Consider the following 27,401-nt stretch of genomic DNA (forward strand, 5'->3'; position numbering starts at 1 on the left):
TGTTTGCACCTTCAATATTTAGGCCTGAGAAGATTTAGCATAAAAGGCATGCGCTGCCCGTGTTTTGTTTCATGTCAATTGTTTGTGGGCTGTCACTCTCAAAATTCCGAGGAATAACGTTGTAAAGAATGCAAGACCAAGTGTGAGCAACTTTAGTTGTAAAATATGTTCGGAGGGCCTGCGTGGGGTGGGGCATGTCCCCACTGGTTCCAAAGCTGTGGGGGCAACTGCCCCCACTGCTCTCCCCCTGTTCCGGAGCCCCTGCATACAATACAACGGGAAGGCCACACATACCCTACACATGCTAGGCCAACAAATCACCCAAGTAACGCACATGATAAAGTAGTGCATTACGAACCGCCGACAAGGACTGCTGGAAAAAAAGTGCCCCCACCTCCGCGAAGGGAATCGTGAGGAAATGCGAATGCATTTCTTGCGCCGACAGTACACGGCGTAGTAATTTTAATGGCGTAAATTAATGACGAGACGAGGATTTGTACCGTAACCATTTATTTACACATTCATCAGCACCTGTTTGTGTTGTCATTGTACCTGACGGCCATAATCACAGCCTTGCATTTTCTGCGCTAAACGTAATAGTGTTCATCACTTTCGGTAATTTTTATACTGTCACTGACGTAGGTACCGCTTTGCCTATATGAAGAATCGGGTTCAGGGTTCAACTGCTAGCTGCGTCATAAAGTTACCAACCAGAGTCTCGGCGTTTCTCCGCGGCGTATCGAGCACACATTTCCGGATCTTCGGCTCGGCGTTGGCGTTTCGCTGCGGCTTCCCGAGCACGGAGTTCGGTATCGGCAGGTCGCTTTGCTCGCTTGCGTTCGGCATCACGCGCTCTTCGCTTCGCAGACTTGTCTTCCGCTTCTTTTCCTCCGGTTGATGATGACGTTGAAGCTACTGCAGTGACTACACCTCCAGCGAGAGGTGTAATGCTCGGATTGGATTGTATTGCACTTCTTGCTAGGGGTACCGTTGCCGTCAGACATTCGCCTTCACCGACTTCTGCCATCGCCTTGAGAGGCGCCCAGTCAGCGAACGGTCGAGAATGAGGCGCGCGCTTCACTCCATTTATATATACGTGCGAGCGAGCGAACGGGAGAGTGGGGCGCAGGGAGGAGAGAGAGCGAACGGCGAGAGAAGGTGCGGCGAAGCACTGCACCTACCCTCTCCTACACTCTCCACACACGCGGGAGCTCCGCCGAGTTCCCGCGATGCGAGCGCCTTCACACGCCAGAGCGCGCTCCTCCTCTCCACTCACTCTCCGCTACTCCGCCCCCATCACATGCTCCGGTTGCTAAAGGCGAGGATAAGCGCGCGCGCCCGAAGCTGTTGCTATGGGAGAGGGTCTGAGAGCGGAGAGATAACACCTGCCGGCGCGTGGACACCGACAGACGCCTGACATGCCCCGACTAAGAAATGCATTCGCATTTAAAATCGCAGCATATCCACGAGGTGAATGATGGTGAGGTGGTCGAAGCTCCGGAGGTTATGGGTGATACCGTTAATCCTCCGAGAAGTTCGCCCGATAAAATCATCATGCAAACAGGTGACGTACGGTGAAGAAAACTTTTATTGAGATTTCAAGTTACCTTTATATATACGAACCGCGCGTCGGCTCCTTGAATGTGAGACCGCTGCCGCTGCTTGGTCACCACTTCCCGCGCACGAGCACCATCCGGGTCTGACCGGCGCCGCGCTCGCTGAGCCGCCGCTTCCCGCTCTCGCATTCCGCGGTCCGCTGATCGCAGTGCACGTTTCGCCGCGGAGTCATTGGCGCGCACCGTCTCGGGATCTGCCAGGCGCCGCGCTCGCTTGGCGGCAGCTTCTCGAGCTCGCACCGCGGGATCCTGGCGACGAGCACGAGCCGCAGCGGCCATCCGCGCCCGCCGCTGCGCATCGTCCATGCTCCACGAACGATCCGACACGTACGGCGACGATCCAAGAAATGAGAGAGGCGCTCGCTCCCCGCGCAGCAGCCAATCGGAGAGTAGCGGCACTTCCCGCGTCATCTAGTGTCGATTCACACAAGCGCCATATTGCACACAATTCTATTGGACCAACGCCATCTAGGAAACGAGACGAGAAATGGTGATGACGACACAGATTGTGTACAGCGCCATCTAGAATATCGTCCCTGAACTGCAGTTTGTATGTACTTCTATGAGACAGCGCCAACTATTGCATTATACAGGAGATACTGCCGTTTACTGCCGGTTGATACGCCGGACAACGGAGACGTGACAAGGTTAGACTAAGAGGAGCTACGCCCCTAAAAAGATGTACACCGAATCGTGCAAGCCGTCATAATTAGCAGATTAACCTACCACCTCCCCTACAATAACCTGACTCAGGCTGAGGCGAACCAAATGGACACCCTCCTCCGTACTGCAATAAAGGCAGCGCTGGGACCACCCGAACATGCGTCCACGCAGCTCCTACTACGACTCGGGGTATACAACACCCTCCGAGAACTAGTGGAAGGCCACCTTAACAGCCAGTTAGAACGCCTCCAACGAATAAAGGAGGGGAGTCTCATTCAATTCCGTCTAGGACACCAAACACCAAGAACGCCACAACAGGAAGACCGCGCACTTCTCGCGCTTAGCATTCCAAACAAAATTCACGTTGCCCGAATTCCCCGAATTATGCACCCTGTTGTGTCTTGCGGTCCTTCGGGACAAAGGAGGCCTCATCGACAGACGGGAACCTCTCAAGTGCTCTTCACGCTTGTCGGTTCTCGCGGCCGGGGAGTGTCACCGGGGACTGATGGATGAGCAATTAGTCCCCAGGCTGCAATGAATCATCGGCCTCGTGCGTCGTTAAAACGGCAACGTCGCCCTTGGTGCGTTTTCATGAATTACCAGCGCCGCCGGAACTAGGACGAGGCCCGGCGCCGCTGTGACGCGCCAACCTGGAGCCCTCTTCTGAGACAACAGCCACCGCCCTCCCTGGAACTGGTGGCTTCCGCAAACTGACCGCTACGGAGAAGTGATTCTTGCAAGGGGCCAGCGTCTAGCATTCACATGCGAACCACATGAACGTTTGGTTCCCAAGGTGTCAACCGTTGCCTGTGTGCGGGGGCGACCAGGCAAGATTGGAGGCGGAGCCCGGTGCGACTAGGATACATCATGGGCGGGATATGGCGAACTGGTCGGAGGTGGTCATTGGCTAAGAAGAAACAAAGTGCATTCCCTCGTCGAGTGAAAGAGGGAAACGGAAGGGACAAAAAGGGGAGCTTGAGTGTTGTGAGGCGTCGGATATGAAAATGAGATCATGTAAATTTGTATATTAAACCCTTTTCCCCCCTCTTCGACGTGGCTCTGGGCCTCTCCTTCTCCCGGTACCTGGAACGGCACCATAAATGGACCCTTCGTGGCCGCTCGGACCCTCGGACTTCGCAACAATGGCTGGCAGCTTATGGGATCGGTCGGCGTTGGCTACATCGGTGGGGTCAGTGCTATGTGTTTGCTTCTCTTTTCGCCAGACTCATTAGCGCAGGTAGTCGGTAGTGGTGTTTGGTGTCCTTGGTGGTTTTGTCTTGGAGACCAAGAATATAGCGTCTCGAGGGCTGAATTACTGAAGGGGAGGAAACGCACGGTGAGCACGGAGAAGTGTAAATTCCTAGAATTCCTAGAAATTTGTGAGGAGCTGGGCATTTCTGCTGGTCCTGTGAAAAGAAAAAAAACTACTATTGGAGCTTTTGCAGAATGAGGAATTCAGCTTGGAGAAGGCTGGGGAGGCCAGAACCAGTATTTCGGAAAGAAGGGAACGCGTAGAACGAGATAACAAGGAGCAAAATGTGCGAGAAAGGGAGCTCGAACATCGAGAAAGAGAGCCTGTGGTAAGGCTTAAACAAATTGAGAGCGATGCTTGTCGTATAGGTACGGGAAGTTCCCAGTTCGCGGAAGGGGAAATAAAGTTGAAAGACTTTCTGCCCCCTTTCAGAACAGGTGAAGACATCGCCACTTACCTCGTGCTCTTTGAAAGACCCTGTGAAAGGCAGGCTTTAATAAGGATATTTGGCTGCAAAAGTTAGTGACTATGCTACCATGCGAAGTCTCCGATGTGATTGCACGACTCAATAGGGAGGAATCTGAGGTGTATGACCAAGTAAAGGCTGCGTTGTTGCGTAAATATCGCTTGTCGACAGAGGCTTTTCGCCAGCGCTTTAAGGCTCATTCACACCGGCGACTTGAGGAGGTCGCGCGACCATTTGGGACTCGCGAACAAAAAGCGACCGAAGGCGACTGATGTTCACACCGGCAAGCCCGGCTGAGCGCGACCTGCAAGTCGCAATCCCGGACATTCTTGTTCTTCAGCGAGAATTCTAGGGATCTACGCAGCCAGCGCGCACTTAGCTGGCACTGTGTAAATTGGTTTCGCGTTCCGGCAACAGCCATGCATTTTGATTCGAGCAATGGCTGGATTTTGATTCGAGCGAACAGGAAGACGCCGTCCCTGTGCTGATGTGCTCCGCCGGGGTGTCACTTGTGGCAGCGCGGAAGCGTCCGAAGAAAACGCGACGCTCGTGGGTGCACCCGTGCCTCCGCTTGTGTGAAGTGGCCGGCCACGCAAGCCGCCTCCTGCCCGAACTTTGTGCGCATGACAACGAGTATTATCGAGAGAGAGCAAGTTGTAATTTCTAGTTCGCATTGCGTGTTATTCGGTGCATAATATTAAAGCAAAGCTGTTCACCCGCTGTTCACCTTTGGGTGGCGTGCTCATCCAACGAACGGCAGCTGGAAAAAGGGTTTGTGTTGTGCTTTCTTTTCCTGCTGTTTAGCTTCCCGCGAATGCCACGTCGTACATTCGACACGTTGCTGCAACTGCTGCGTCCCAGAATCACAAGACAAGACACCAATTACCGGCCTGTAGCCTGCATATCGTGACGCGGACATTGCATTTGGCATGGACGACGACACACATCACTTTCAGCGCGGCGCTGATTGGTTGAGCAGCTTTGCGACCACGGTCGCGCGACTGAAAAATCGCGCAGTGAGCGACTGGCCCAAAATGGTAGCTTTTTGAGAAAAGCGACCATTTGCGACCATTTGCGACTAGTCGCTTTGCGACTAACTTGGTCGCGCGACCACTGTCAGTCGCCGGTGTGAATGAGCCTTTAGGGAAGCGAGGAGGAAACAAATCTCACCTGGAGTTTGCATACCACGTTAAAGTCAACTTGGCGGAGTGGCTTAAAAGCGCGCAGGTCTACGGCAACCATGACATGGTAATTGAGTGCATGGTACTCGAGCAGTTTTTTTTTTCGAGGAATTGCCCAGGAAGTGAGGCTTCGGGTACAAGATCGGATGACGGAGTTAGGCGTAGAGAGAGCGGCAGAACTCGCTGAGGATTACTGTACGCGCCAAAATTTCCGCAGTACGCCGCGACAATCTAACAGAAGCGAGAGAGCGGGATTTGGTTCCGGGAAGCCAGAGAGTAACAAGTCTTCCCGTAGAAATTTTAAACCGGAGACTTCAAATCCCCCAGGCACGCATCAGGCGAAAGATGGTGACGCACCTAAAGTAGCGCAATAAACGAATCCACCCGCGGACGGTGCCCGCGCGTTGGAGGCGCGGAAGAGAGTTGTTTACTACAACTGCGTAGAAAAAGGTCACATGGACAGGAGCTGCGAGAAGCAGGTGGTATTTGTCACAATTCAGAACTTCGATAAGAACCTGCAGCTGTTAAAGCCGTATATGCCACAGCTTTCAGTTAACGGCCGGGAGTGTTGAGTACTGCGTGACTCAGGCGTAACAATGGATGTAGCTCACCCTATCTGTGTATCTCCTGAGGATTTCATAGGAGAGTGCGCTTGGATTCGGCAAGTGGCCGACGAACAAAGCGTTTGCCTCTCAATTGCCAGGGTAGTGATAGAGGGACCTTTCGGCCAACTGTGTACGGAGGCGGCAGTTTCAACCAGCCCGCCAGAGAATTTCCCCTATTTATTTTCTAATAGGTCGGAGGAAATTCTGAAGGAGCGTGGAGAATCTTTCTTCGACTAGATAACTTTCATGGCACTAACACGTTCAAAGGCATGGAAATTGAGTCAGAGGCTGAGTGGCGTGCAGTCTAGTGAGCAGCAGTCAGAGGACCATGTCAAAAAATCCGAGGCAGTTGTGAGAAAGGACGAGACAAATGTGCGTGTGGCCGAAAATGAGTTGACAGCGGTTACTAAACAGATGGAAACCGTATCGCTTGCTGACGCAAGCCGTGAGGTAATAGAGGGTTCTTTATTGACACCCGTGTCGACCAGCTGGTATGAACTCGCGAGAATTGACAGGGCACGGCTAATAACCGAACAAAAGGCTGATTTCGCTCTGTCCGCACTGCTGGATACCGTCAATAAGGAAGGTGTCTCCCGAAAGAACGTTTCATTCTAAACACAAGATGAACTGTTGCATCGCAAGGACGTGGACGCAAAGGGGCGCGTTTATAACCACATGCTTGTTCCCCGACAGTACCGGGGGCAACTCCTCGACCTAGCGCATGGCAATGCTTGGGCAGGACAATTGGGCATAAAGAAGACGAAAGCGAGATTAGCTCAAGAGTTCTGTTGGCCCGGTTGATGGAAATACGTGGAGACGTTTGTCCGTGCATGTGACACATGTCAACGAATAGGTAAATCCAACGACAAGTGGAAAGCGCCAATGAGGTTGGTCGCCATAATTACTGAGCCATTTCGTCGACTTGTCATTGAAATTGTGGGGCCGCTACCGCAGTCAGGTTATCGATACGTCCTTACCGCCCTTTGTGTCGCCACCAAGTTTCCGGAGGCAATTGCATTGAAAGAACTAAGTTCCGCGTGCGTTGTGGATGCGCTGTTGTCCATTTTTTCCTGTGTGGGATTTCCCTCCGAAATTCAGTCCGATATTGAAAGTGTATTCACAAGTTGCCTTACCACTACATTTTTGGAGGGTTGCGGAATAAAGGTAGTACATAGCTCTATTTACCATCCACAGTCAAACCCGTTTGAGCGGATGCACTTAGTTATGAAACGAGTGTTGCGAGCTCTATGCTTTGAGCACAAGAAGGAGTGGGAGGCATGTATACCCGCAGAAATGTTTTCCCTGAAGTCAGCTCCACACGACAGTACGGGTTTTACTCCAGCTGAGCTTGTCTACGGCAGAAACTTGAGGGGTCTGCTACGCATGGCCCGAGAGTCGTGGACTGGGCATGGGGAAGCTCCCAACGTTGTTTCCTACGTGCTCGAATTGCTGGAGCAGCTAGGAAAAACACGCCACATTGTATAGAACAACATGCGAACAGCCCAGGCGCGTTCCAAGACACATTACGATAAGTCAGCTCGGAAACGTGTCTTTAAAGTAGGCGAGGAAGTAATGTTCCCTTCCAAAAAAAAACAAGCTAGACGTACAGTGGGAGGGACGGGCGACAGTATTGTCTAAACCTTCGGACACCAATTACGAGGTGAAACTTGGTAGGGAGTACAACAAACTTTACCACAGTAACCTCATGAAACCATACATCCGACGCGAAGCAGTTGTAAACCTTGCACTAAACCTCCCTGAGGAAGAGAGCATGGAAATTACTTGTCTTTCCGTCAGCGAAGTCAAGAGCACAATGGCAGGCAAGGTGGATACAGGACAAACTCTAAACGAATCTCAAAGACCAGGTTAGACCAGGTGATGCAACAATTTTCAACTTTGTTTTCGGAAAAGCCAGGCAGGACGGACCTCATTGAGCACGACTTTGAATTAAGACTGGAGGAACCTGTTCATTGTAAACCTTACCGGGTGTCGCCCAGACAGAGGGACATACTGGAAGCGGAAATTCGCCGCATGTGCAACTAGGTGTTATAATTGAGGCTGACAGTGATTTCACGTCACACTTAATTTTAGCAGAAGTACCTTGCAAAGATCCAAGGCCGTGCGTAGATTACCACTGTTTGAACTCGGTGACAATCGACCAGACTTACCCAATACCTAATATTGAAGAGAGGGTAGAGACAGTGTCCAAGGCTAAGTATATTTCGACTTTGGATCTCGTTCACGGCTACTGGCAGATGCCGTTGACAGAGCGCGCAAGACGCTACGCGGCTTTTATTTCACCGATCGGAACCTTTCGTTCTCTGATGATGAGTTTTGGGCTCAAAAATGCCCCGTATTGTTTTTCCCGTCTGATGAACCGAGTTCTCTGCGGGCTAGAGAAGTTCGCGCTACCCTACTTTGACGATGTCGCAATATTTTCAGACACATAGAAAGACCATGTTGACCACCTAAAAACGGCGTTGGAGAGGTTAAAAGCCGCAGGTTTTACGGTAAAAAAAGAAAAATGTCACTTGGGTTGTGCTAAAGTTAGCTATTGGGGCACATTGTAGGAAGCGGGCGTCGCAGACCTTCCGAACTCAAGGTGGCCGCAGTGGTTGACTACCACACAAAGACCGAAATGAGGGCGTTTCTCGGGCTGACAGGTTACTACCGACATTACGTTCCGAATTATTCTGAGATTACCAGCCCTTTGACGGACAGCCTGCGTAAAACTGAACCAGTGGCCATCCAGTGGGAGGCTAGAAAGGAGGCTGCCTTTCAGAGGCTTAAGCAGGTATTGTCTCAGAAGCCCGTTTTAATGGCACCTGATTTCTCGGAACCCTTCATTATTCAGTGCGATGGGAGTGAACGCACTTTGGGAGCCGTGCTATGTCAGAAGGACCGGGGTGGATGCGAGCGACCCGTTTTGTTTTTGAGTCGCAAGTTGAGCATTAGAGAAGAAGCTTATAGCACATCCGAGAAAGAATGCGCCTGCCTCATTTGGACGCTTCAAAGGTTAGCGTGCTGCGTTGCCGGATCCAAGTTCACGATAGAAACTGATCACTCTCCGCTAACCTGGTGGAAAAATATGTCACCGAAAAACGGCCGCTTGCTCAGAAGGAGCTTAGCGCTACAACAACACAATTTCGATGATGCCCTATAAGAAAGGGAGTCTGCACACGAACGCTGATGGCCTAAGTCGGGCCTTCCAAGCCAATTTAGATATGTGTTAGGGTTGTAAATAAATGTCTTTAGGGTACCTTGTATTTATGAAAGTACATAATCATTATATATTTTGGGCTAAGTGTTACTGCTATGAATTACTTAACGGGACAGTTCTCCAGTCGTCTTCCGAACCTGTAAAAGGTCTAATTCACTTAGCTTAATTACATAAACCCAGTTGGTGTCTGTTTGCGAGGACACATTGTCGGAAGTTTCTTGGTACTTGTCCGGATCAATGCGCACCTTGTGTTTTAGCATTTTTTAGATAGGGGGTAGTCAGATTATGGGAATTCGCATTGTCTGGCGGTGAGAGTGACTTGCAGTGGCGCTTGCGGCATTGCGTGTGGCTGGCAAAGATCACTACTTGGGGTTTGTCATCTTGCATTTCTGCAGTTCAGTCAGAGCCTGCCTATCAAGAGGCCTTTGGCGGGAAGATCCTTTCCTGGAAGCAGTGGCCCCATAGCTGGGAACATAGCAGACATCGAACCGGCTGGGCTGCATCGAACAACTCGACCTCCCGATGCATCATCTGGCGGCAGGGGTGCTGTTGAGTCTGGCGGACCTTCGGAACAAAGGAGGCATCATTGACAGACAGGAAGCTATCATGTGCCCTTCACGCTTGTCGGTTCTCGTGGCCGGGGAGTGTCACCTGGGACTGATGGACGAGCAATTAGTCCCCAGGCTGCAATGAGTCATGGGCCTCGTGCGTCGCTAAAATTGCAACGTCGCCCTTGGTGCGTTTCCGTGAATCACCAGCGCCGCCCAAACTACGCCGAGGCCCGGCGTCGACTGTGACGCGCCAACCAGGAGCCCTCTTCCAAGACAACAGCCACCGCCCTCCCTGGAAATGGTGGCTTCCGCGAACTGACCACTACGGAGAGTTGACTCTTGCAAGGGGCCAGCGTCTAGCATTCCCGTGGGAACCACATCAACATTTGGTTCCCAAGGTGTCAACTGTGGCCTGTGTGCAGGGGCGACCAGCAAGATTAGAGGCGGAGCTGACGGGGACACTCATGGCGGGATATGGCGAACTGGTCGGATGTGGTCATTGACTAAGAAATAAAGTACATTCCCTCGTCGAGTGAAAGAGGGAGACGGAAGAGATACAAAGGAGAGCTTCAGTGTTGTGAGGTGTCGGACATGAAAACCAGATCATGTAAATTTGTATATTAAACCCTTTTTGCCATCTCTTCGACATGGCTCTGGGCCTCTCCTTCTCCCGGTACCCGGCACTGCACCATCCATGGACGCTTCATGGCCGCTCGGACCCTCGGACTTCGCAACAACCCTTACCGTCATAAAGGGCGTAGACATGCCAGAGCACAAGCCCTGGCTCAAATATTTGGCGATGGCCCATCGGACACACCAGTCCTTTACATGGACGTGGCCCGGTGCCCACTAAGACGAGCTGTGTGTCTAGTCGCACTAGATAGCACCGACACCCTGGGAGCTTCGGCCACGATCAACACTGTGGACAATGGCACCATAGCCATCGTACGCGCTTCAACCATACCGGCACCTGATGGACCCATCACAGTGGTAACTGATTCCGAAACCACATGCAGGACTTGTGGCACAAGGGATGGTGACACCCTACACACACCGTATTCTTACATCATTACACCCCACAGCGTTACACAGGGTGCATATCTTCTGGACACCTGGACATGCCTCTCTCCATGGTAATGAACGCGCATTAGCGCGTTCATTACCAAGGTGCTATTCGAAGAGCTGTCGAACCCAGAAGATGCACCGACACAACCACTCAACTACACCGAAACTCTACAACATTACAGAGATAGCAGGAGATACGTCTCCCCACCAACCCAGTCTTTTAACCGAGAAGATGCCGTCGCGTGGCGACAGCTACAGACCAATTCATTTCCCTTGTCTCTTTTACCGTCACCTCTTCCACCCCACACAATATCCCTCATACTGTCTCTACTGTGGAGCAAAGCCCACAGTATATCATTTCCCCTGGGAGTGCTCACACCCTCCGGGCTACTCCCATATTCCTTCACCTTCACCTTCCTCTTGGGAGACTGCGCTGACCAGCTCAGACCCGCAAGAGCAGCGACGGCTGATCCAGCGGGCATGCGAAGTGGCGCGAGCCAATGGGGCCCTGAACGAAGGGTTCACGCTACGAGGAAGTCGCCCCACCTCATTAACAATAAATGTTTTCTCTCTCTCGCTCTCACTGCCAATGTGACGAACCAAACATGAAATAACATAGTACACGATTCGACTAAGTAGGCCGCAATCCCTATTTTCCCTGTGTCCCTTTCTATTTTCTCAGAACTTGATGTTCGAATCTTGTGCAGTTGTTTTACGAACCTGGGAAACATATCGAAACACGCCATTATGACGCCCTGAAACGCTTGAAGTAACTTTCTACAAAGCCTGTAATGAACCTACGAAGCTGTGAACGCATGTCACTCTTTATTCCGAACATGCTTCCTACTTCAACGAAATATAAACACCGCGCCTCCCACTTAGCTAACCGAGAGAACTGCGGAAAAACAACTGAATGCCTTGTGTGACGCAAAAAAATTTTGAGAAGGCTCCGGTTCAGTAATTTTTCCAAAAGCACATAAGTAATGTACACAGTTCAAACTTTTGTATACCTCAGCCATTATGTCACCCCATTTCCTCAAAGTATAAGATTTGTGATGTGGTTGGCTCGTCCCAGGGAACATTTACTGTAGCGTAATTAACTCTTGTGTAGAAACAGCCTAAAATTGAACACCACACAATTCAGACACCGTCAGAATTGGCACATGCCTATAGAAAGAAATCGTCAGCGTTGTAATGGTGTTTTAATGGTTCTCCACATTCGACAAGGTCGTTTTCACCAACATATCCAGGATAAGTTGTGATCACACAAATCAATTTGACCGCCAGAGCTGTACGAGGCCTTACTCTATTTTTGCAGGTCATAAGAGACTGCGACTGCAACGCTGTGTCGACTTTCTCTGGACAGTTGTAGAGAAGTTCTGGTACTTCATAATCCAATGATTTCATGCCGTGATGTGTGCACTCGCTGTGCGTGACTTATTATAATACTTCATCCGGATTCATCTCCTCACCCATAGGTTAAACATAGCAAATGCTTTGTTTTTTCAAATATGACTAGGCGGCCCTAAAAAATCTGGGCACGATGCAAGAAGTGCAAGCTGAAATTTGTCATGGTGGGAACTGCCAGCGCCAGCCTTCTGCGCAATGCGAGCGTCTATGGCGCATGCTGCATGTCGTCCGCTACAGCGCGTCGCGGCAAGGCGTGAAAGACAATCCTCGCTGCCCAAGCAGGGGATACGTTATAAAGAAGAGCGTGATACTTACGGGGGGGGGGCACTGTATTGAGAAAAAAAATTTGGCATCGGCTGTTGTTTTGGTGAATTGTGCAGCGTTCCGGCTAAAATAGGCGCTTTCCAAAGTTGTGTGTGTGTGTGAAGGGGGGGGGGGGTCAAATGGCGTACCCCCTCTCCCTGCAAATGCGCCTATGTTCTGGATGCAGAAATCGTTCTGGCAAAAGTCAATTTTGACTTGCACTCGAAGAGGTTGTGCCGTCGTTATTTCGTGCTGTGGAACTGCTTGAGCCGCTTTCTTTAGCAAAGTCGTCGTTGCAAGGCATATTCAAACCACGCTCTTCGATTAAGAGCATGGTTTGTAGACTCCAGGCTGTGAATCGTGGCAATCATTATCTTTTTGAAGGCAAAGCTGAGGATTACCATTACGGCACGTGCCTGAATAAGGGAACGTTCTGTCAGTGTGTAAACAAATTCTTGTCCTTCTGTCTTTCGGCATCGATATCTTGCGGCTGCTTTTGGCATTCAGCATCGGTGAGTTGCACTTGCATTCCCTCGAAAATCGTAGTAGCAGCTTCCTTTCGAAGTCGATCGAAGGACTTTCTTTTCGTCTAGCAGGACATTCCCTTTGTGTTCGCTGCAGTACTTATCAAATGTCAGGTGCTACTCGAAATGTCGCGCACATGTTTTGTCTTTTTCTCTAGGTGGTCGCATACTTTCCTGAACTTCCTATGACCACTGCTACAGCAGCTGCGCATCAGGTGGTGCTGCGAAGAGAGAAAACGTTTGCCGTCGTTTACCATATCTTCATTTATAGCGAGGCACAACACACTTCATCAATTGCTATTCTTTTGTTCCGCCTTTCCTAGCAGGAGTATGAACACACCTTGTTCTGTCGGGCATGATTAAACACGCTGCAAGCCTAGTAAACAAAGCGCCGAACACAAAAAGTACGTAGCACATAACCCTAACTTCGGCGCTGACGTTCGTACGTGAAAAACGTGTACTTGTGCTGTGCCTTTTCGTACAACTTTATTTTTCGTCTTCTTTCTCAAGGAATGTTTTGCGTACGTGCAGAAAACACAAAACAAAACAGGGGCATGTGTTCATTGGCGCTTTTTTCTTGTCTATTTGCGCGCTGAAATTTTTGTGTTTGATCGCTGTCGAGTCCATACGGCCGAGGGTCCGAGTTTTAAGCAGACGAAAAGCTCAACGCGTGCCGCACCGCCTGCTCAGCGCTGCCGCCGTTCTCCGCCACTATAGCGCATGCGCGTCAGGAAGCAACCTGTTGAATGGTTTCCACGCGCTTCGGCAGATGGTGTGACCCAAAGAGAGAAGTTGGCCGGGCTCGGACAGAGAATAGAAAGCATGTGCGAATGCTGGGAAGTGGAGCGGAAGGAGATAGCACTGAAGTTAAGTAGCCCCTGGCCCCCGGCGCCCGCGTTTCACGATTTGTCCCGAGCGAATGCGCTGTGCGGCGGCGGAGTCGGTTACTCTACGTTACTCCGTGGCACGTACCCAGGTGCCTGTCAAGCCCGTACCTCCGCACCTTGGCAGCCTTCTTCGCACGGTTCCTGCTGATACTAGGCCATCGCAGAAGCTTCGACGTGACTGGGTAAACGCCTTATTATGCCTGGGTCCTTGTGGCTGTGCGAGCTTTCGCACACCAATCTTTCCCCGATTCCACCTACTCCTCATTTCCTTCTTCTTTCTCTGGGATGTACCTCGTGGTTCTCGCTTATTGGGGGTTTGTTTGGTTTTGTTTTCATTGCGACGCTTGGCACGCGAGACACTCTTGGTCAATACTGGCTTAAATCGACGCGTATAACGCCGAAAGTAGATAAAAATTTCGACGCTTATAAATATCTCACTGCAAGTGCCCTACTGCGTATGCGGCCTATTTTATGCGACTCTTGCACATGTCGCCCCGTTGAATCGGCTGCACCCGTTGAAAAGTAGGTTCACTTAAAAACGACCCTGCATAACGCCAAATTCTTATGCGGTAATAGAGATCAAATCGGTCCTGCTTACAAAGGGGCTTAAATATTACGCGGCTCAAGATTATGTGGCACACAACCATGGAAAAACCAGGAGTCGAACCCGGGTACATTGCGTGACGGCCAAGTTAACCGCGACACCAAATCAGCACGCTTGTGCACAGGACTCGCATAGCTATTTGTAGATACATTTGTGCTTCCGAGACTATCGTTTTATATCGATTGTTCACCGTCGGCGATCGGGTGTAGCATACATAGTTCGGGGGTGCTATGCAGGATGCGCCGAGTTTGGCGAAACTAGGGATCTTCACGAGCTCTGGCGACACCCCAAGATGAAAGAACAAATGGTAACAAGACAAAGTTTGCCCGTCGGCACGCCTCCAGTTTCATTGGTTTATCTAGATTCACTCTGGGTGGCTATCAATCCTTGGGCGTTGCCATATGGGCGGTCGACAAACTGGGGCTCACGCGATCGGTTGGTGCATGGTCGTGCCTTCTTTCACTTGTTTGTCGTTCCACTGAGTGCATTATAGGCACAAGCAAGTTACAAAATAAACGCATTTAGTACAATAATATTAGTGACATTTATGTGAGTTATAAGCATTTTAAAGTTTACCAAATGTACACTGAATGTGTATTAGAGTAATTTGTAGTTTATTACGTTTCGCGTTATACCACGAGGGGACGCTCGTCCTCCTCTTTTTTTCTCTGGATTTGATTGGCGCCGCTCACTACGTACTTGCGCTAACATTTCCGAGCACCGATTGGTGTGCGCTTGGTTTTCTCACTGGGCTTTCAACAGATCGCTCGTTATTCTTTCTCTTTCCTCTGGATTGGATTGGTGCGGCCCGCTACGTGCTTGCGCTCCCATTTCCGAGCACAGATTGGTGTGCGCCTGGTTTTCAAACTGCGATTTTAACAGATCGCTGGTTGCTCGCGCTAAAGAAAGGCTGCGAATAGGGTGCCTCGATGCGCACGCGCGCATCGAGGCACCCCAGCCTCCCAGCTGCGAGACGAAGTGAGCGTAGGCTAGCGCCTAAGTGGTTTGCCGCGCGCTTACCGTGTAAGCACTCAGGAATGCCGGAAAGCACTCATACAGCGGTCAGAAAACTACGTTTTATTTTCTTTTACTTTCCGATGCACCTTCATACTGGCAAGCGTCGAGCGATGGCTTCTAACAAGCGCAGGAAGGACTCTTTATACTGGGTAGCCCGAGCGATCCGTGGCTTCTAAAAAATACAAGAAAGGGTCTTTGCAGCGCATGTGGCCGTTGAGTGCCACCACATTCATCCCAGGTGGGACTCCAGCATCGGTGCAGTTACCCTGTACCCATCGCTGACGAGGTGGTGTTTCACTTTTTGGCAATAACTTTCTTTTTTTGCGTGTGAACGCCCGTGATGGGGTCCACAACGTTCACGCTGTGGTTGACTATCTCCCAATGCAGATTGAGGCATAGCCCCGTTATCAACCACTAAATTTGGGATATATTTGTATGCGGCTAATTCGTCACTATGAATAAATGATTACGGCTGAACATTGGCTGCAATAATGGTGCCTAGCGTCGCCGCCTTTCGTTGGTCAACCTTGAAAGTCGCAGCACGCAGAACATGCCGAAGACCCATGAGCCACCATCTTTAACACCGCCGTAATTTTGGCGGCTTGACGGAAAGTTGTCGCCCGACATTAAGCGGCCTCGATAGTACTTTTGCTCGCCGCGAAGAAGGCACTCATCCATTTGCGCTATCTACCGGGGGCCACCGAGTGCAGGTTGCGCCAGCAGCTCGTCCCTCGTGAACTTACGGGGGTAGTTTCTCCAGTCGGCGATGGCGTGCTCCAATAGAGGAAACAAGTCGCCGGTCATCTCCTTCAAGAGACACATGTCTACGCTTTGGCTCATGCAGTACGTGAGCCAAATCATTTGCCGCCTGGAGAGGTGGTCGTTCGGACGGCCGAGGTGGTCCGTGTTGGCGAAGTACCTTCCTTCGCCTCTCTGCCCGTGCAGCGGTACCGTGTAACTGCGAAAACTGATTTTGGGAGCTGTTGCACCGGAAGGGAGCCCGGCGTCCATTCTAAGCCTTCCAATATAACGTGACCACTTCGCCTGCGCAGGTTGGTTGGTCCGGGTTGAACCCCAGGTGCTCGCAGGCACCCCAGCACTCCGATGACGACGCCGAACCTGGCCTGGGGCTGGGGCGCGGTGGACGAGCAGCGCTTGAAACAGGAGAGAGCCGAAGCGATCGCACGAACTTTTCCTCGGCATCCTAGTCACACCACTCTGTGCTCGGAAAGCATAATTTGCCCGCCACGCTGTCTCCGCAGACGACGGCCTTCGCGTAACTCGTCACACAGCCAGCGCACTGACGTTTTCGAAATGCAAAAATGACGCAAAGCTCTACGTCGGTCATGTAGGTGAACGGGTCCAGATGGTCATATTGACGCTTAATGCCGCTGGATGTGATGACACAGGCTGGTGCTGCCGCCGCCATCTTCACAAGTTCAACTCGAGGGGGGTTTCGCGATGTACGAGTTTGGCACGAGTTCGCCTGTCAATAAACACCATAGGTCACGCCCAGCGCGAAGCATGGAACTCTCGTGCGCGCCCACCACGATTGGGCCACGTCCAACTCATTTTTCGGCAACAGCGACGTGGTGCGGAACTCAAAAACATTAACAATCTTTACTGGCTAAATAAAACACGCACAACGCACTGGAATCGGTGATATACTAAGCACCAATGTAAAGAAAGCGTCGACTTTCGCTGGCTTATGCATATATCGTCTCGGGCTGTGATGGCCCCACAACACGGTTCATTGCCTTCATTGTGGCAACGTAGCGCACAGCAAATAATTATCGGCAGGTCACTGTAGCTGCTTGCAAGGCGTCAATGCGCCGCGGTGGACGACAATCCTGAGCAGTGCGTAGTGTTTTCCAATGACAACGTATCGAAGCTGTCATTTTCGATGGCTGCTCTGTCATAAGTGATGCATCGGAGCCGCAGTGTCGCAAACACGGTCAGCGGTCAGCGCAAATATTTCCTCATCACAAGCGCAACATCTTCCTGCGTTCGAAGTCTAATTTCCTAACTTCACACAAGAGCCCTCACCCGCCAAAATGCGATTTCTGCGCTGGCGTTACGATATCAATCTGTGATCGCTGTGAGCTCAGCAGCAGAGGCAATCGGCAAGCACATTGGAGTGAGCAACACATTCAAATTCTGCGTACATGCGCACGGGGCACCTTCAATGGACAAGCGGTGACAAGCGATGAATTGTGTCGCCGACAGCACGCTCTTCTTCGCAATGCATCGCGGAGACTTCGCGCACGCAGATAAACTGGAGCATTTTCACTGTGCTGCGTCACTACGGACCCTAAAATACCACACAGCAATTTTTCAGCGATAGCCGTTGCCCCCGTCTCTTTGGCTAGTGTCGTTTCAGTTGGTAAAGCGGCGGCCTTAATAGCCGCCTCAGTGAAAGCACCTGCGGTGAACAGCCATGCCGCTGCCCTGCGTTGCCATTCCCCTAATAGACAGGGAATGGACAGATCATTGTCATCACTGACTTTATGCTTCATTATCGCAGCGATTTTATTGAGAATAGCACTGCAGCGACCCTGGCTACTGCTCACCATATGAACTCCCTCGTGCGTGCGACCGTCTAGAATGTATCCGCTTGCAAGCTTTCGCCTCACTGTCACCACTCGCGGAAAAAAAGTGCAAAATTTAATCATTCACTCGATGTCCGTTTGTCATCACAAATTTATAGCATGCAAAACGAAAAGCCGATACTTAATTAAATAATATGTTTGTTATTTTATTTGTTGTATTTCAATGTATTCGATTTAGGGAAAGTGTAGGTGCAAGAATGCACCGCATGTGCCCTGTTCGCATTCGACGGAGAGTAGAAAGCCCTTGACGCGCCCGAAAAAGGCGTGGCAAGCGGCTCACGGCAAGTGTGCAGATAGACAGCGGGACAGTGACGGTATTGCAAAATTGCGATAATACGTTGATAACAATACGCGGCGCTTGCGCGTTTTGTTGCGCAGTCCTGTGAGCTTGAAGCGCATAAGCACTTTGATGCGCAGGGTGCGCTCATGTTGTCATATGCGGCTTTTTCTCGACATTTCTATTTGCCTGCTGTTATTGTACGTTCCTTGCTATCTCCGTTCACTGACTGCCATCGAGCAAACTCGGGTAAAACTCGTGCGAACGAGAAACTCGGCGCATCCTGCATAGCACCCCTGGTAATTATTTCCTATGCTTAGGTTGTTGGTGATAGTAAATATGTATCTAAATGAGTAGCAGTATACGACTACCAATTTCGACAGCTGTCATGTGCGGCGGAAATGGTTAAAAGGGTAAGATTACGGAGCACAGGTCCTTCACGATTATAAGAACTGCTTCGCTAGGCGAATGTTATTGTTCAAATGCATTTGCGTCCATTCACACTCACCTAAACCAACTCAGTGACTTCCCACTCTTGAGAAATCACGCCAAATGAGTAACAGGGCCATCGGATGTTTGTCAACCTGTTGTGATAATACAGCGCGTGTAACTGCTTTAATGTCATCCGCATGCGAGCAATTTTGTAAACGTTTGTTTCTTTTATTGCGATAGCTCTTATCTCCACACGGCTCTGACCGTTGTATGCACTGTGCATTCGCGGCTCAGTTTCCGTTGAAGCGATAGACCGCACGTACCTTCGCCCGCTGCGGCGTATGCGCTTGCTGCCAGCGTTTTGACAGTCGTTGTCTGCAGTCATTCAGTGTGATCTATTCATGTTTGTTTGTGCGCGCTCACACCACGCTTGTTCATTCAGTTAGTAATAGTCGGGCCACATTTTCCAACGCACGCTACACATGCAATGCTGCCCGGATCGGCAGTGCAGCGCTACAGGTGTGTCCCTTCGCACGCGCTGCCCACGCGAGGCGCTTGCCATTAACACCACCGTTTCACACGCGCCTTCTCGTGGTCATCGAGGCTCTCTTCATGTCGGTTTACTTACGCCGCAGCACACCTGCTTACTTAATCAGCTCATGTTTACTACAATTCATATTCCTACCAAAGCCGCTCACCTTACTTCGTATGACATCGCTGTGTTGCTATCGCATTCATTGCTTCGCCGTTAGGGCGAAACTGTGACATTTTTATTGCGATAGCAATTATATGGACACTTCAACCGGATTTCTGCCGTCGGCGTCGCCGTCGCCGTCGCCGTGAGGTTCCGTATAGATAAAATCTTCACCGCGCGCCGTATGCCCGAGCGGAAGCGTGCGGGGACGCGCGCTATCACGGAGAGCGAACGCACTCAATCTCCCACGCGCAAGCAACGAAGCGGGAAGCGAGCGCCGGAGGGAGCGGAGGGGGGGGGGGCGCACTTTTCCTCTGCCAGCAACCGCGCTCGTCGCTCGCCGCACCGTCTCTTATCTCCACACGGCTCTGACCTTTATGCACGCTCAGTTTCCGTTGAAGCGATAGACCGCACGTACCTTCGCCCGCTGCTTGCTGCCAGCGTTTTGACAGTCGTTGTCTGCAGTCATTCAGTGTGATCTATTCATGTTTGTTTGTGCGCGCTCACACCACGCTTGTTCATTCAGTTAGTAATAGTCGGGCCGCATTTTCCAACGCACGCTACACATGTAATGCTGCCCGGATCGGCAGTGCAGCGCTACAGGTGTGTCCCTTCGCACGCGCGCTGCCCACGGGAAGCGCTTCTCATCAACACCACCGTTTCACACGCGCCTTCTCGTGGTCATCGAGTCTCTCTTCATGTCGGTCTACTTACGCCGCAGCACACCTGCTTACTTAATCAGCTCATGTTTACTACAATTCATATTGCTACCAAAGCCGCTCACCTTACATCGTATGACATTGCTGTGTTGCTATCGCATTCATTGCTTCGCCCTTAGGGCGAAACTGTGACATTTTTTGAGACCCACGCCAATTAGGTACTGGCGCAATATGAGCTTTTTCTTTGGGTGCTTCCGGTAATAACTAATAGGCCCACAATGTCAGCGGGCACTCTATGACACTCATTTATGTCCATTACACTTATTGGCATACAACTGCATTTGCGTTCATTCACACTCACCTAAACTAACTCAGTGACTTCCCACTCCTGAGAAACCAGGCCAAATGAGCAACAGGGCCATCGGATGTTTGTCTACCTGTTGTGATATTACAGCGCGTGTAACTGCTTTAATGTCATCCGCATGCGAGCAATTTTGTAAATATTTGTTTCTTTCTGAGACCCACGCCACTTATGTACTGGCACAATATGAGCTTTTTCTTTGGGTGCTTCCGGTAATACCTGATAGGCCCACAATGCCAGCGGGCACTGAATGACATTCATTTATGCCCATTACACTTACTGGCATACAACTGCATTTGCGTCCATTCACACTCAACTAAACTAACTCAGTGACTTCCCACTCTTGAGAAATCACGCCAAATGAGTAACAGCGCCATCGGATGTTTGTCAACCTTTTGTGATATTACAGCGCGTGTAACTGCTTTAATGTCATCCGCATGCGAGCAATTTTGTAAACATTTGTTTCTTTCTTAGACCCACGCCACTTCTGTACTGGCAATATGAGCTTTTTTTGGGTGCTTCCGGTAATACTACATAGGTCCACAATGCCAGCGGACACTCAATGACACTCATTTATGCCCATTACACTTACTGGCATACAACTGCATTTGCGTCCATTCACACTCAACTAAACTAACTCAGTGACTTCCCACTCTTGAGAAATCACGCCAAATGAGTAACAGCGCCATCGGATGTTTGTCAACCTTTTGTGATATTACAGCGCGTGTAACTGCTTTAATGTCATCCGCATGCGAGCAATTTTGTAAACATATGTTTCTTTCTGAGACCCACGCCACTTATGTACTGGCGCAATATGAGCTTTTTTTGGGTGCTTCCGGTAATAACTAATAGGCCCACAATGTCAGCGGGCACTCAATGACACTCATTTATGCTCATTACACTTACTGGCATACAACTGCATTTGCGTCCATTCACACTCAACTAAACTAACTCAGTGACTTCCCACTCTTGAGAAATCACGCCAAATGAGTAACAGCGCCATCGGATGTTTGTCAACCTTTTGTGATATTACAGCGCGTGTAACTGCTTTAATGTCATCCGCATGCGAGCAATTTTGTAAACATTTGTTTCTTTCTGAGACCCACGCCACTTATGTACTGGCACAATATGAGCTTTTTCTTTGGGTGCTTCCGGTAATACTTGATAGGCCCACAATGCCAGCGGGCACTGAATGACATTCATTTATGCCCATTACACTTACTGGCATACAACTGCATTTGCGTCCATTCACACTCAACTAAACTAACTCAGTGACTTCCCACTCTTGAGAAATCACGCCAAATGAGTAACAGCGCCATCGGATGTTTGTCAACCTTTTGTGATATTACAGCGCGTGTAACTGCTTTAATGTCATCCGCATGCGAGCAATTTTGTAAACATATGTTTCTTTCTGAGACCCACGCCACTTATGTACTGGCACAATATGAGCTTTTTTTGGGTGCTTCCGGTAATACCTGATAGGCCCACAATGCCAGCGGGCACTGAATGACACTCATTTATGCCTATTACACTTACTGGCATACAACTGCATTTGCGTCCATTCACACTCAACTAAACTAACTCAGTGACTTCCCACTCTTGAGAAATCACGCCAAATGAGTAACAGCGCCATCGGATGTTTGTCAACCTTTTGTGATATTACAGCGCGTGTAACTGCTTTAATGTCATCCGCATGCGAGCAATTTTGTAAACATTTGTTTCTTTCTGAGACCCACGCCACTTATGTACTGGCAATATGAGCTTTTTTTGGGTGCTTCCGGTAATAACTAATAGGCCCACAATGTCAGCGGGCACTCAATGACACTCATTTATGCTCATTGCACTTACTGGCATACAACTGCATTTGCGTCCATTCACACTCAACTAAACTAACTCAGTGACTTCCCACTCTTGAGAAATCACGCCAAATGAGTAACAGCGCCATCGGATGTTTGTCAACCTTTTGTGATATTACAGCGCGTGTAACTGCTTTAATGTCATCCGCATGCGAGCAATTTTGTAAACATATTGTTTCTTTCTGAGACCCACGCCACTTATGTACTGGCGCAATATGAGCTTTTTTTGGGTGCTTCCGGTAATAACTAATAGGCCCACAATGTCAGCGGGCACTCAATGACACTCATTTATGCTCATTGCACTTACTGGCATACAACTGCATTTGCGTCCATTCACACTCAACTAAACTAACTCAGTGACTTCCCACTCTTGAGAAATCACGCCAAATGAGTAACAGCGCCATCGGATGTTTGTCAACCTTTTGTGATATTACAGCGCGTGTAACTGCTTTAATGTCATCCGCATGCGAGCAATTTTGTAAACATTTGTTTCTTTCTGAGACCCACGCCACTTATGTACTGGCACAATATGAGCTTTTTCTTTGGGTGCTTCCGGTAATACTCGATAGGCCCACAATGTCAGCGGGCACTCAATGACATCATTTATGCCCATTACACTTGCTGGCATACAACTGCATTTGCGTCCATTCACACTCAACTAACTCAGTGACTTCCCACTCTTGAGAAATCACGCCAAATGAGTAACAGCGCCATCGGATGTTTGTCAACCTTTTGTGATATTACAGCGCGTGTAACTGCTTTAATGTCATCCGCATGCGAGCAATTTTGTAAACATTTGTTTCTTTCTGAGACCCACGCCACTTATGTACTGGCACAATATGAGCTTTTTCTTTGGGTGCTTCCGGTAATACTAATAGGCCCACAATGTCAGCGGGCACTCAATGACACTCATTTATGCCATTACACTTACTGGCATACAACTGCATTTGCGTCCATTCACACTCAACTAAACTAACTCAGTGACTTCCCACTCTTGAGAAATCACGCCAAATGAGTAACAGCGCCATCGGATGTTTGTCAACCTTTTGTGATATTACAGCGCGTGTAACTGCTTTAATGTCATCCGCATGCGAGCAATTTTGTAAACATTTGTTTCTTTCTGAGACCCACGCCACTTATGTACTGGCACAATATGAGCTTTTTCTTTGGGTGCTTCCGGTAATAACTAATAGGCCCACAATGTCAGCGGGCACTCAATGACACTCATTTATGCTCATTACACTTACTGGCATACAACTGCATTTGCGTCCATTCACACTCAACTAAACTAACTCAGTGACTTCCCACTCTTGAGAAATCACGCCAAATGAGTAACAGCGCCATCGGATGTTTGTCAACCTTTTGTGATATTACAGCGCGTGTAACTGCTTTAATGTCATCCGCATGCGAGCAATTTTGTAAACATTTGTTTCTTTCTGAGACCCACGCCACTTATGTACTGGCACAATATGAGCTTTTTCTTTGGGTGCTTCCGGTAATACCTGATAGGCCCACAATGTCAGCGGGCACTCAATGACACTCATTTATGCCCATTACACTTACTGGCATACAACTGCATTTGCGTCCATTCACACTCAACTAAACTAACTCAGTGACTTCCCACTCTTGAGAAATCACGCCAAATGAGTAACAGCGCCATCGGATGTTTGTCAACCTTTTGTGATATTACAGCGCGTGTAACTGCTTTAATGTCATCCGCATGCGAGCAATTTTGTAAACATTTGTTTCTTTCTTAGACCCACGCCACTTATGTACTGGCACAATATGAGCTTTTTTTGGGTGCTTCCGGTAATAACTAATAGGCCCACAATGTCAGCGGGCACTCAATGACACTCATTTATGCTCATTACACTTACTGGCATACAACTGCATTTGCGTCCATTCACACTCAACTAAACTAACTCAGTGACTTCCCACTCTTGAGAAATCACGCCAAATGAGTAACAGCGCCATCGGATGTTTGTCAACCTTTTGTGATATTACAGCGCGTGTAACTGCTTTAATGTCATCCGCATGCGAGCAATTTTGTAAACATTTGTTTCTTTCTGAGACCCACGCCACTTATGTACTGGCACAATATGAGCTTTTTTTGGGTGCTTCCGGTAATAACTAATAGGCCCACAATGTCAGCGGGCACTCAATGACACTCATTTATGCTCATTACACTTACTGGCATACAACTGCATTTGCGTCCATTCACACTCAACTAAACTAACTCAGTGACTTCCCACTCTTGAGAAATCACGCCAAATGAGTAACAGCGCCATCGGATGTTTGTCAACCTTTTGTGATATTACAGCGCGTGTAACTGCTTTAATGTCATCCGCATGCGAGCAATTTTGTAAACATTTGTTTCTTTCTGAGACCCACGCCACTTATGTACTGGCACAATATGAGCTTTTTTTGGGTGCTTCCGGTAATAACTAATAGGCCCACAATGTCAGCGGGCACTCAATGACACTCATTTATGCCATTACACTTACTGGCATACAACTGCATTTGCGTCCATTCACACTCAACTAAACTAACTCAGTGACTTCCCACTCTTGAGAAATCACGCCAAATGAGTAACAGCGCCATCGGATGTTTGTCAACCTTTTGTGATATTACAGCGCGTGTAACTGCTTTAATGTCATCCGCATGCGAGCAATTTTGTAAACATTTGTTTCTTTCTGAGACCCACGCCACTTATGTACTGGCACAATATGAGCTTTTTCTTTGGGTGCTTCCGGTAATACTTGATAGGCCCACAATGTCAGCGGGCACTCAATGACATTCATTTATGCCATTACACTTACTGGCATACAACTGCATTTGCGTCCATTCACACTCAACTAAACTAACTCAGTGACTTCCCACTCTTGAGAAATCACGCCAAATGAGTAACAGCGCCATCGGATGTTTGTCAACCTTTTGTGATATTACAGCGCGTGTAACTGCTTTAATGTCATCCGCATGCGAGCAATTTTGTAAACATGTTTCTTTCTGAGACCCACGCCACTTATGTACTGGCCAATATGAGCTTTTTTTGGGTGCTTCCGGTAATAACTATAGGCCCACAATGTCAGCGGGCACTCAATGACACTCATTTATGCCATTACACTTACTGGCATACAACTGCATTTGCGTCCATTCACACTCAACTAAACTAACTCAGTGACTTCCCACTCTTGAGAAATCACGCCAAATGAGTAACAGCGCCATCGGATGTTTGTCAACCTTTTGTGATATTACAGCGCGTGTAACTGCTTTAATGTCATCCGCATGCGAGCAATTTTGTAAACATTTGTTTCTTTCTGAGACCCACGCCACTTATGTACTGGCACAATATGAGCTTTTTTTGGGTGCTTCCGGTAATAACTAATAGGCCCACAATGTCAGCGGGAACTCAATGACACTCATTTATGCCATTACACTTACTGGCATACAACTGCATTTGCGTCCATTCACACTCAACTAAACTAACTCAGTGACTTCCCACTCTTGAGAAATCACGCCAAATGAGTAACAGCGCCATCGGATGTTTGTCAACCTTTTGTGATATTACAGCGCGTGTAACTGCTTTAATGTCATCCGCATGCGAGCAATTTTGTAAACATGTTTCTTTCTGAGACCCACGCCACTTATGTACTGGCGCAATATGAGCTTTTTTTGGGTGCTTCCGGTAATAACTAATAGGCCCACAATGTCAGCGGGAACTCAATGACACTCATTTATGCCCATTACACTTACTGGCATACAACTGCATTTGCGTCCATTCACACTCAACTAAACTAACTCAGTGACTTCCCACTCTTGAGAAATCACGCCAAATGAGTAACAGCGCCATCGGATGTTTGTCAACCTTTTGTGATATTACAGCGCGTGTAACTGCTTTAATGTCATCCGCATGCGAGCAATTTTGTAAACATATGTTTCTTTCTGAGACCCACGCCACTTATGTACTGGCGCAATATGAGCTTTTTTTGGGTGCTTCCGGTAATAACTAATAGGCCCACAATGTCAGCGGGCACTCAATGACACTCATTTATGCCCATTACACTTACTGGCATACAACTGCATTTGCGTCCATTCACACTCAACTAAACTAACTCAGTGACTTCCCACTCTTGAGAAATCACGCCAAATGAGTAACAGCGCCATCGGATGTTTGTCAACCTTTTGTGATATTACAGCGCGTGTAACTGCTTTAATGTCATCCGCATGCGAGCAATTTTGTAAACATTTGTTTCTTTCTGAGACCCACGCCACTTATGTACTGGCAATATGAGCTTTTTTTGGGTGCTTCCGGTAATACCTGATAGGCCCACAATGTCAGCGGGCACTCAATGACATTCATTTATGCCCATTACACTTACTGGCATACAACTGCATTTGCGTCCATTCACACTCACCTAAACTAACTCAGTGACTTCCCACTCTTGAGAAATCACGCCAAATGAGTAACAGCGCCATCGGATGTTTGTCAACCTTTTGTGATATTACAGCGCGTGTAACTGCTTTAATGTCATCCGCATGCGAGCAATTTTGTAAACATTTGTTTCTTTCTTAGACCCACGCCACTTATGTACTGGCAATATGAGCTTTTTTTGGGTGCTTCCGGTAATAACTAATAGGCCCACAATGTCAGCGGGCACTCAATGACACTCATTTATGCCATTACACTTACTGGCATACAACTGCATTTGCGTCCATTCACACTCAACTAAACTAACTCAGTGACTTCCCACTCTTGAGAAATCACGCCAAATGAGTAACAGCGCCATCGGATGTTTGTCAACCTTTTGTGATATTACAGCGCGTGTAACTGCTTTAATGTCATCCGCATGCGAGCAATTTTGTAAATATTGTTTCTTTCTGAGACCCACGCCACTTATGTACTGGCACAATATGAGCTTTTTCTTTGGGTGCTTCCGGTAATACCTGATAGGCCCACAATGCCAGCGGGCACTCAATGACATCATTTATGCTCATTACACTTACTGGCATACATCTGCATTTGCGTCCATTCACACTCAACTAAACTAACTCAGTGACTTCCCACTCTTGAGAAATCACGCCAAATGAGTAACAGCGCCATCGGATGTTTGTCAACCTTTTGTGATATTACAGCGCGTGTAACTGCTTT

Source organism: Dermacentor silvarum, chromosome 9 (genome assembly GCF_013339745.2).
Source record: "Dermacentor silvarum isolate Dsil-2018 chromosome 9, BIME_Dsil_1.4, whole genome shotgun sequence".
NCBI lineage: Eukaryota > Metazoa > Arthropoda > Arachnida > Ixodida > Ixodidae > Dermacentor > Dermacentor silvarum.